This window comes from Quercus suber, unplaced genomic scaffold (genome assembly GCF_002906115.3).
Source record: "Quercus suber isolate HL8 unplaced genomic scaffold, Cork oak 2.0 scaffold_5, whole genome shotgun sequence".
Taxonomy (NCBI): Eukaryota; Viridiplantae; Streptophyta; class Magnoliopsida; order Fagales; family Fagaceae; genus Quercus; species Quercus suber.
In genome coordinates, this window is record NW_027069471.1 from 1,150,232 (window position 1) to 1,162,545 (window position 12,314).

The 12,314-nt window shown below is 36.9% G+C and overlaps 1 non-coding gene across 8 annotated transcripts; it reads left to right on the forward strand.

Annotated features, from left to right (window-relative positions):
• The first annotated feature begins 243 nt into the window (after positions 1–243).
• On the forward strand, positions 244–4,385 carry LOC112035784 (uncharacterized). Of its 8 annotated transcripts, none has more exons than XR_010628437.1 (6): positions 244–349; positions 1,102–1,315; positions 1,485–2,653; positions 3,246–3,456; positions 3,585–3,697; positions 3,809–4,385. It is a non-coding gene; the product is annotated as an uncharacterized LOC112035784 (transcript). The 8 variants fall into 8 exon arrangements; XR_010628438.1 differs by having other exon boundaries at positions 3,640–3,697; XR_010628440.1 differs by lacking the exon at positions 3,585–3,697 and having other exon boundaries at positions 3,809–4,012; positions 4,098–4,385.
• The last annotated feature ends 7,929 nt before the right edge of the window (positions 4,386–12,314 follow it).

Here is a 12,314-nt window from a genome sequence, read left to right on the forward strand (position 1 = left end):
AGAGAGAGAGAGAGAGAGAGAGAGAGAGAGAGATGAGACAAAATTGCCTCAAAATCAGACGAAGGCCTTTTTGGAGTTTCAGCTAGAAAATAATTACTAGAATCTTTATTGTTAGTTGGGTTGAACCACTTAAAATTCTTAATTATCACTGTTTTTAGTTGTTTATCCATTTCTTGCTTAAATGGAGATGACATCTGCATAGTGTTTTATTTTATTTTATTGCTGCTAATGTTTTGGAAAATTTATTTACTATTTCTTTATGCAGGGATATTTTGAAGTGCAAAGCAAATTTTTGAAATGATGCCAGCAGGAAACAGGGGATGATTGCTAAAAACTTCTCACATCCTAGGTATGTGCTTAATTCTTTGTTCTATGCTGTTTTCTTATGATAAGAAACATCTCAGTTGATCACATATGCAGAACCAATTGAGGCATAGGAAAAGCTAGGCATTAGAATTGGTGCTTATTCAAATTGAATTAAGGTTTTTAGCTTACAATCATAGCTTGGTTCATAAGGTGTATAAGAAAAAAACTTGAAATTATGGAAGTAATGAACAATGAAGTTTATGCATAATAAAAGCAAGGTTATGCTCCATCCAAAGGTAGACATTTTCTGTCATCCTTAAATTTCTAGACTTTGGGGATTTCTTCTTGGTTTGGTGTTGCATTAGAGATTCATAGGCCTTTTCCAATAAATTTGGGTCTCATAATTGTGAATATAATTTTAGAAGGTATGTGAGTTAGTCTTTAATGGCATCAGGCATTGTACTGCATGAATAATTAGAATTGTCAAGGATTTTAAGGTTAAAATTAGACTTAAGAAATAGCTAGTTGTGGTTAAAATTTTGCAGAGCAAAGCAAAATATATGTGTGTGTGTGAAGAGAGAGAGAGAGAGAGAGAGAGAGAGATTGCATATATGGAACTCATGGCTTAGGTTTGTGGTCCTTCACTTTTGTCTCTATATTTATTCAAACGTGTTCCTATGTTATGGCCTGTTATGTCTCTCTCATTAGTGTATCTTTGGTTCCCATGAGAAAATGTTCGGTTGTGTTTGTCGTAATTGTGACAAAGTTCTGTTTAATATTTGTTGGAATTTTCAGCAATCATCTATATAATCCGTTGGCATGTGGCCGTATGGGGGATCACGTGACATTGGTGCTTTACAAACCAGCCAAATGATGCAAGTCTAGCATTGCACTGCAAAGCCCCTCATGCCCACCTGCAACACTTATAGACGTGGGGCTTTTCTCTGCTACCATTGGATAAAGACTTTGATGTGCCTCTTCCTAACACCTTAAGGTTTTGGTAGCACTGGTTAGCATTCACAATCCTAACAATATTGGCTTGAATTTGGGTGATAGTTTTATGAATATATGGCTAGTAGTATATTTTATATATGTTTATCAGAGTGCAGCTCTTTTTGTGTGTTTGTGTTTCTGTAAATTTGTTCTTTCTAATTTGCTCTTTGTACTTTTTGATTTAGGAACAGCATTTGTGAATGTTCTACTTGTTACAAATTTGTATAGAGAGACTGTGTGAAGGTCTGAGAAGAGTGTGATTTCCATGTGCAATGGTGCAGAAACCTTTTGAAACAGGTTTCATCATAGGCGTTGAATTTGAGAAACAAGACTGCAACATCATTTTTAATTTTGTTTGCATTATCGGGCTTTGATGAATTAATTGGTTTCAAAAGTTGTGTGGAAGAAGAATGTCATGATATTGATGAGGCAAACTTGTGGTATGGGAGGAGAATTGGGTCAAAGATGATGGGGTTGAAGAGAAGACTTCCCTCATGACTGCTACCATGGTTGGAAGCAAGGGTTTGTTGAGTTATATATTGGAAACTAGTTGTGTTGATGTTAACCAGGCTTGTGGTTTGGATGGGCTTCCGCACTTCATTTTGTTGCTATTGTGAATTTTTTTACTTCAACTGAGGTTATTTAGCTCTTGATTGATGCTTCTGCACTTCATTTGTCTTGTTGCATACTGTTGACTATGTACAGTAAAACTTGTTCATTTTATTCTAGCTGTTTCTTTGCTTTATAGTAGTAATTGTATTTAAGTAATATTGTGTAATGGAACATGTATTTGGGGTGGATGTTGATTTCTATAATCATGCATTTTGGATATGCATAATTGGAGTGTAATAAGAGAAGCAGGGGTGGATGCATTTCTATAATCATGCATTTTGGATATGTATTTGGGATGGAAGCTAATGAATTCCTTCTTTTGTTTTACTAAAAAAGAATCTCTTGCCCTCTTCCTCATATGATAAGAGAAGCTGTAGCATAAAGAGGTGGTGGAAGAGGAGCAAGAAGTTTGCTACTACAACAATCGTGGCTAATGAGGGAGGTCATACATTAGTTCCCCCATGTGATGGTAACTTGGGTTAGAGAGAGATTTATTTTTGACATTCATTAGTTTAATAACTGTTGGATTGATAAAAGAACACATGACATCTTATGTATCACGTACTCATCTATAGTGTTTTTTTGCTGGTAATGTTTTTGGACATTTTATGTGCAATTTGGATTTGCAGAAACAGTTTGAAGCTCGAGGCAAACATTCAAAAGGGTGCCAATAGGAAGTAGGGGACGATTGCCAAAAATTGCTCACATCCTGGAGTTTGGAGGGGATGAACCTGCCCATGAGGTATGTGCTTAATGATTTGTCCTATTCTTCTTAGAAACTCCAATGCTATTTCTTCTGATGAGTAACGTTTCAGTTGATCTAATATGCAAAACCAGTTGATGCATAGTAAAAATCTAGTGTTCTATTTGTTTGATGTCTCATTTGTAGTAGTTGTAATGCATCTTCCATCTATTATCACTTATCACATTCCAAAATAAATTGTGGATTAATGTTATTGAAAGAGAGGTTGTATTTGATATGGAGGAAGAGTGCATTTATGGGACTTTTATGTTAGGTTTATGGTCCTTCACTTTTGTCTCTGTATATGTTTGAACATGTACCTATGCTTTGGCATGTTATGGATCTCTAGACTCCTATCTGTACTAGGTTAATTCAAAACTTTTGACCTCTCTCTCTCTCTCTCTCTCTCTCTCTCTCTCTCTCTCTGTGTGCATGGAGGGGCCTTTCAAGTTTATGTTATCAAGTAATTATTATAGTTTGTTCTTAATTTTGAGACCATTTTTTCTTCTCATGCTCTAATGTCCTCCAATTTATGATCATCTAGTTTTTGGTTAATAAACTTAACTCTAATTTAGTGATCTTCTTACTGTAGGTAATTCCATCTTTATAGAAAAACTTGCACTGAAATATGCTGGAGCTTTTGCTATGGATTCTGTGTTAAAAAAAATATCCCAAGAAACATAACATCACCAGTGAACATTCTGTCCTTTATGAAGCTGCAAAACATGGGTGAATGCTATAAGTGACTGGGAGTTCCTTGCTATGCTTTCAAGTGCAAGATATGCACATTTTATTATGAACCTGTAAGCATGAATTTAATTTTTTTGATCAAATGATAATCATGAAATGCATTCATTTCTTTCTTTTTGGTTGGCTTGATAACTATGATACAAGTGATGTATATTTGAGATCTGTCAATCTTGTTCCCCAGAGGGAGAAAGTACCAATTCAATTGAGCTACAAAATCCATTCATTGCATGATATAGACATAGACACATGCATAAGTTGGAAAGTTTTCATGTTTCCACATGAATTTTTAGTTAGGTATTGACTTTTCTATTAGTACCTTTTTTTTCCCTTTTTTATTTGCCAATTTTTCTGCTTGTAAATTCTTAAATAGCATTTTAAATATTTTATTTGTTACAAATTTTGTAGAGAGAGATTGTTTGGAGGGCTGAGATAAGAGTAATTTCCATGTACAATGGTTCCAAGAGCCTTCTCAAATAGGTTTCATCCTGGGTGGTGAAGCTGAGATACAAGAGGATTTGCAACATCATTAATTGATTGTGAATGGGTAACAGGCATATCATATGGAGTTCGGTGAATGAGAGCGAGGAGATGAGGACAGAAAGAGAAGAGGTGGGTTCATGTATGACACTTTTATTTGGGGTTAAATGAATTACTCTTTATTTAAACAGGCAAGGTATCTTCTTGTTGAAAATAGGTATCTGTGAATAGCTGTTTGTGAACTGTTATTCATGTGATGTGAGTCTGCACATATGCATTGGTTATACTTATTGGAACCCAAGTGGCCCTACGCTCTCCAGCTGCAATTTGTGAGAAGATTGATTCTATTGATTCAACTTGTATGCCTATTGGTTTGATCATGTCATGTTACTGTTGGAAAGCTGTATTGAATCTGGCCTTAATTTAAGTTGTGCCCTTAACTTAAGGAGGTTTTTATTACAACAATGTTGAAGTATATATACTACTGTATTGAAGTTCTCGACAAGAGCTCGGTTATTATTTAAAGTAACACAATTTTCATTGAATACAAGATGAGTGAGTGGAGCACATCTATACCTCCATTTACTTGACAAAATGATTGTCTTTAGTTACTGCCTCTCTTATTGGTAGCAGAGTGAGAATGCTTTCTACAAATGCTTTCTACAAATGCTTTGAGGCAGATCACTTATCAAATCCAAATCCGGCGAATCACCCATTTGCGCGTCTCACCTAAAATGACTAAGGCAATGCCAACACAACCCATAAACAATTGAAAAAATTAACTCAAAAAGTCAACTGCCACACTACTATTATTTCTATCATATTTGATATTCCACATTTCACAACAAAATTTAAAAAATGAAAAAAAAAAAAGTGGAAAAACCCATGATTTTCATCTTAATGTAATATCTTATGCTATTCCATCATTAGAATCTGAGGAGACAGATACCCGCAATTCAGCCTACAGTTTGTTTGATATATCAACAATTGAAAAGCAAAACTCATCAAGAGCACAAGAAGTTTGCCTGCCAAAAGCATACTTTTTAACAAGAGTCTTGATTCGTTTTCAATACAAGAAGCAGATTAAATCATAGCACAAAATTCATCAAGAGCACAAGTTTGCCTGCCAAAAATGCATTATGTTTTTTCAAAGAAACATAATGCATTTTTTATTCAATTATTATATAAAACGAGATATTTTATAAATAATATAATGTGTGGTTAAAATTTATTTCAAGCACTCCTTACAAACTATTCATTCTTCATAATTCATAGGCCTTGATTAGCCTAAAAATGAAAAATATATAAATAAATTCATTACTTATATTAGAAAAAAAAAAAAAAAAAAGACTTCAATAACGTAGAAAAAATGTAAATTTATGAAGAATCTACCAACATAATGTTGAGAATGTGACATAATTTTTAATGAAGCAGCTCTTCGTTCAACACAAACCTCTCCTCCCAAAACATCAACGAAATAGACCAAACTAGATTGAAATAGAAGGAACTGGACCGAGTGTACCGAATAAACCTAAATAGACCCAACTAGACCTAACACATAGAAATAAACCGAATGAACCAAAGTAGGCCAAAATGGACCAAATATTATTTATTGATGCTTGTCAATATTATTTATAGGTTTGTAACAAATATCTATTTTCATCTATTAACACGTGAATACTACCAATAATTAAATTCCAAATAAATCTTAATTACATTATTGAAATCTACTTAATATTATAAATAATCTTAGCATCACTCAAAAAAAAAAAAACAAAAAAAACAAAAAAAAATCTCACACTTATTAGAACCATTTTCAGATTTCTGTTTCCAGCACCTTACGTTAGTTGGATCAATACATGGTAATGCCCTCTACACATCCAAAATTAGTAAAGAGATTTATATGCATTAAAATTTTTTAAAAAAATTATTAAAAAAAAAAACTCCTGCCAAACCCCAACATATATACAAGCAACCAATAAATCAGAAAAATTCTAATTTTACTAAATTTTTTTATAGGTAAAGTCATTAAAAAAATAACGCAAAAATGGACACAACTTGATTATATAGGAAGTAAACAATGGATGACCATAGAAATAATTTTATTGCACTCAAAATAAAAATACTGGAAAGAGACATAAGAATCTTTTGAAGAGCTAAAAAAATGTGACAGCCAAATCCAATAGAATGTCTTGCCCTGCGACCCTACAACCATAGTGGAAACCAATTAGTCACCAAATTGCATCCACTATACAGTTGATCGGGAAACACAATGAAGCTCTAATCACAATAAGTGAGGCTATTTGAAATCTCATTTATGGTAGTTGAAGTGTCTAGATTCCTGAATAATGGTCCTTCACTTTTGTCTCTGCACTTGTTCAAATAGGTTCTTATGCTGTGGCCCGTTATATCTCTTTAGACATTATGCTGCAAGGATTTGTTAAATATGTTCTGATGCTTTGGGCTGTTACGTCTATTTAGACTCGTGTTTCTGAATTTGTTCATTATCATATGCTCTTATTTTGTCGCCAGTTTTCATTCTCATGCTATAATGTCCTCCAGTTTGAGATCAACTTGAGCTTTGGTCTTCGGTTTAAAATATTAACTCTAATACAGGTATCTTTTATTATCGTAGGTAATTTTAGCTTTACATAAGAAATTACAGTGAAATCTGCTGGAGCTGTTTGTGTCCAAGAAATTGAAGAAGAAATATAAAATCACCAGCATGAAGCTGCTTAAATATGGGCTGATTTTATAAATGGCTGGGAGTTACTTCCCATGCATTCAAGTGCAAGATATGCACATTATATTACAAACATGTAAGCATGAATTACAATTTTTTCTACTCAATCGATTATCTTGCAATGCATTCAATTCTTTCTTCTTGGTTGGCTTTATAATTAACACAAATGAAAGGTGTGTATAAGACCTTTCCATCTTGTTCTCCAATGGGGAGAAAGTACTACTTCAATTTAGCTTCAGAATGCACTTGCATGATATAGATAGAGGCACATGTATAAGAGGAAAATTTTCTTGTTTCCATTTGAATTCATAGTTAGGTAGTGACTTTGTCTCAATTCATAAATAGGGCCTATTCCAATATACAATTTTTTTTCCTTAATTATCAATCCTAAAATTGTCACCCTTCCAAACAAAGGATGACAAGGAGAAGCCATAAAATTGTGAGTTCTCCTTCCGCAAGTCATTTCCTCTTTAATGTTAATGATCATACTTTTTTTCTCTCTCACTGTTGCACTTTGTCTCCCACAACCTAGGAAACCCGACCACCCATTTCAAAAATCAAGAAATTGATTGGGTCTTATTCAATGGCCGTGCCTTCATGTGGTTTATCAAATTCATTTCATGTGGATCACTTGAAAGAAAGGCAGTTGCATTGTTGTGTTATGTAATGAGTGAAGAGGACTGTGCTTTCGGCATTTGTTTTTGTGTTGGGTGTATGTCTGCTGCAAGGTTAATGGGTGTCAGGGATAGACCCAGGTGGGGCCCAAGGGAACCCGGGCCCGGGGTCTAAATATTTATTTATTTATTTATTTTTATAGTTATAATATATTTTTGGGTCCTTCCAAACCTTTAAGGCTCTCATTTTTCTCAAAAAACTTAACTAGCCTCACCCAAATAGCAACTATTCAACCCAAAAACATAATAAAAACATTCACAATGATGATTTTCTTTTAGCGAAACAAATTATTTTACCATCAAATAACCAAAAATCATGTATTATTAAATAAGCTAAAGCTAAATTTTTTACAACGATAGTAAACTTGGATAAATATCAGTTGACTATAGTAAGTTGTTATAAATAAAATAAATATTTTATTAAAACTATATCTCTTTCTTCAATTAAAAAAACTCAAATTCTCTCGCTTCCTTTATTATTGTAATGAATTGTTTATATTATTTTAAATGAAGTGATTAAAAAATAGAACATTTAATATTGGGTGTGTAAGGACTCAATTTCGAAAAACCCTCTGAAATAAGAAGGAAAATAATTCAGTAAGCCCAAACAATAGATTTTTAGAGCGTGGGAGAAAGAACTAGTTCTATTAGACAGAAAAGACTATATTCTTTGTGCAGCTTCCAAAAGTCCCCTCGAATGTTATCCTCTTTCACGTTATATACCACATTCTTCCCCCTGTTTTCACCGTACACGTGTAGATTCTATTCTGGGAACTCCTTTCTGTCCTATCTAACCACCCCCAGGACTTCCAACTAGTAACTATAAGGCTACTTGATCACTATTCAGGCATCATCTCCACATTAATACGGCCAAAGAGTTAGCTGGGAAGCATTTAATGTGGAGGTAGCAATGTCAGAAGATATTTGTTGCTTCCACCATTCCATATCTGTTTCTCAATTACAATACAATTTTGTGGACCCCTCCGTGATAACAAGATAGTTGCATCCACCTCGGACTATAGTTCCGAGGTGAATCTTCTCCTCGGCCATACTTTGGACCTTTATGTGCAATCCCCACCTCTTCTTTTTATATTATTCATACCATGTCTTCATTAAATCATCCTCGAACAGGCTGCCATCTTCGGACTGGGCCATTGGGCTGCAGGCCCAATCCCTACAAATTTACCAATACCTCCTTACATAGCTGGCCCCACAATAGCCCCTCAAAATCTCGCTTTTTGTCACCTCGGCAGAAGGGAGATTTTGATATTTCGTCGTCATCCCCTTTTCCTAATCTCTAGAACGTCTTTCTACCTGCCCAAGGCGCACTTATGACGTTTTGGCATCAGGAGCATGCCGTTATTAAATTAGGGCGGCCTCTCTGTCCCCCACGTTTAACGGCAAGATGCCAATCTAACGGTGGAGGGTTTTCAGTATTTATGAGCGGGATTTTTCCCGCTTACAATTTCTACGCCCATATAAATAGCTTTTCAAATCAACCCTCTTTCCAGTTACAACAATCATACTACTATAGCATACATCCATTGAACCTATCACTCTCTTTTCTCTCTTCATGCGTTCATAAATACCACAGCCCTGTCCAAGGGCCTCCTTTTTGAACCTGTAAGTCTCCCTGACCCTGAACCTTCTTAGTTCTCGTTCCCTTTTTGTTAATTTTTCTTCATAACTTCTAGAGAATGGGTAGGTTCCAAAGTCTGGTTGAGTCCGAGGAGAATATAGAGACATTTAGATCTAAGTATAGGATTCCCCCAACAGTGGGTATGAGATATGCCTCGCCAGAAACTTGGGTAAAAGATAGGAAGATAGGGGAAGTGGTCATCCTTATGATCGCTTTTATAGAGGGAGGGATGACCCTTCCCATGGGTAATCTCACTAGAAGTTATCTTAGATTCTTTAGGATATCCCCCACACATCGTGCTCCCAATATGTTCAGGGTGTTGGGGAGTATAGAAGTCTTAAATGAGAAGTTGAATCTAGGCCTGACCCATCATGATGTGAACTGGATGTACAATCTTAATCATCTAAAGGGTCAAGGCTACTATCTTAAGTCTAGGCACCCTGAAGTCAGGTTAATTTAATGTCTCCCTACATCGAATAAGGGTTTAAAAGATGACTTTTTAATCTTTTCTGGGGAGTGGCATGACGGTTTACCCTGTCCGACTAGAGAGGGAACACCAGGTGTGGCTTTTAGTTATAAGCCTATATAGTTTAGACTGTATTCTTTAGCTCAAATTATTTTTGTTTCTAACAAGGTTTTTCTCCTGTTTTAATGATCTTGCAGACAAGCGCGCCACCAAACCTCAGTTCAGACTAGTCAATAGGGAGAGTTTAGACAGACTTTTGTGATCCAAGATATATGTGAACCCCTCTGACGGTCAACTGAGAGCAGCACATATCATCCTTGGATATAAGCCCATCTCTACAGCATTTCAAGCTCCTAAGTGTGTGATAAAGGCTAGAGATCCTCGGCTTCACCGTATCAGTGTTGCTTTTGAGGGATTTATTGTTCCTGAGGGCATTCTGATTCTTGAGGGGACTCCTTTCGCCCAGCTGCTACACATGGCCACGCCTTCTGTAGGGGCTTCTTCATCACGCTCTGCTCCTCAAGAAAGAAGAGAGGAAGAAGAAAAAGGAGAAAAAGAAGAAGAAGAAGAAGAAACTTCAGAGGGAGTCGTAGAACTGTTGGATTCTGCGGATGAATTTGAGGTATTCAATCAGCCCTCATCTCCCGAGGTAGCTTCTAACGAAATGGGCATCCAGAGGAAAACTCAGAGGAGTTTGATGGATGTGATCGAGGGCCAGCCTGGAAGGGGTGCGCCGGGGAAGTCAACTCAGCCCAAACTTCCCCCCCATCCCAAATCTCCTCTTCCCCCTCATCAACCATCCCAACCTTTTGTGAAAGAACCTACTGATTTGAAGAGGAGGAGGGATACAAAAGACAAGGAAGTGGTAGAGGCTGGGAGGTCTCATCCCCCTCTTGAAGATGATGCTCAACGAGCTGCGAAGCAGCAAAAGGTCAGCCACGGACCTCAGCAAGTCGTGGAAAGGACTGTCACTACATCCTCGAAGCCCGAGGCTTGGCTCCCCGCACCTATGCTCGGCGGTGAGCCTCTGAGGGGGGATGCCTCGCTTAGGGATTTCAATGGTGAAGTTGGGTGCCAAGTTGCCTCAGTCCTAGGGGAAACCCTCCTACTTCCCAAGGACATGACAGAGTTGAGAGGCATAAGGAAGAATGAAGTCTTTCTGAATGCTAAGAGATATCTGAGCATGGTATGATACCCTTTTAGCTTTGTTCCTTTAATTATAAATGTCATACACAACTTTATTTATTGCGTTTCTAATTCCCTTTCTTCTAGGCCATCCAAGCCACTTTTAGGATGGAGGAGATAACTAATTCTTATGGTCAGCAACTGGATGATGAGAGGAAGAGGCGGGCCACAGCTGTGCAAATACTCAATATTGCTGAACAAAGCAATACGCAGCTGAAGAAGAAGTTATCCGAGGAGGAACACGATCGTAAGAGTGCTAAGTTGGCTTTGGAGAACTCTCACAGGCAGGCCAAGGACCAGAGGAAGCTTCTACGTAATGCCAATGATCAGCTGGCCACCTCCAAGGAGCAGATATCAAAACTGAAGAAACAATTGGAGGAAGCCCAGAGGCTCAAAGACCAGGCTGAAAAGGCAAAGGCTGAGGCGGAAACAGCAAAAGCTGAGGCTGAGAAAGAAAGGGACATAGCCAAACAAGAAGGATATGATATCGGCGTAACAAAAACGGAGGACAAATTTGGGGCTGAGGTGCCAGTTGTGTGCCGAGTATACTGCGCCCAGACTTGGACAGAAGCTCTCAACCGAGCTGGGGTTGAGCCTTCTTTCGAGTTAAGAAAGTCAGAAAATGTCTATTATCCTCCAGCTATACGAGCCTCAAGCCCTTCTTCTCAGCCGCAGGATGCATCCTCCACAGCTGTTGATTTGGCCAAAAAGCCCTAACTCAGAATCCTCCCCCCCTCAATTAGCAAAAGCAACCCAGAATGCCTGAAGTTGCCAAAGATGTCTCTTCGGACAAGGCAGCGGAGGGGCCTAAAGATGGAGCAGCCTTTCAAAGCTTTGAACAGGCTTTAGCATCAACCACTCTGCTCGCTGAAGGAGTTCAAAAGGAGAAAGAACAAGGTGTTCCTCCTGAGGCAACTGGCAAAACCCCCCAACCCAAGCTCCAAATAAAATTAAACAAATAATTATCATAGTTAAATTCCCTGTATTTTCCATTCCATTTTATTTTTCTTTTCTCGCCCCTTTTTTTTTTTGTGTTGAGTTTTTTGAGGATATTTTTAGTTGCAATGTATATTTCCCTTTCCAAATTTATATGAGACATTATGGCTTTATCTGTCACTTGTATAATTTCCGACACGAATGTTCTTCATTTTTATATGATCCCAGACTATAGAGGAATGAAATCTGATACTATAAGGGAGAACTTAACTTTATGTATGCTCTTATCAAAAAAAACTTTATGTATGCTAATTGGGAACCAAAGCAGACTATAACAGTGAACTCTCCAACCCTATAAAGGCTTGCTTTAAATTCATTAAGGAATTCCAATTTTGAGACAGCATTCTAAATGTTTAACCCATAGAGGTATTGACCACCTTAAAATGCTTTAAGTGATGCTCATGGAGTTTGCTTTGATATATAATTTTAGCTACATGGAACCCCTTTAAAAAGCACCAATTTCTACTAAGTTTGTTGTATAAAAACTCTATCATACCTTAGTTTCTGTATAATATTTCAATTGAGGCCACAGCGTATTAAATTTCACTAAGTTGTGGTCCAAGGACCTTACATAACTTAGTTTCTGTTTAATACTGCAATAGATGTCTTAGTGTATTAATTTCCACTAAGTTGTGGTCTGAGGACCTGACTTGACTTAGTTTTTATTTAATACTTCAGTAGATGTCAAGTTGTATTAATTTTCACTAAGCTTGTGGTTCGAGGACCTGACT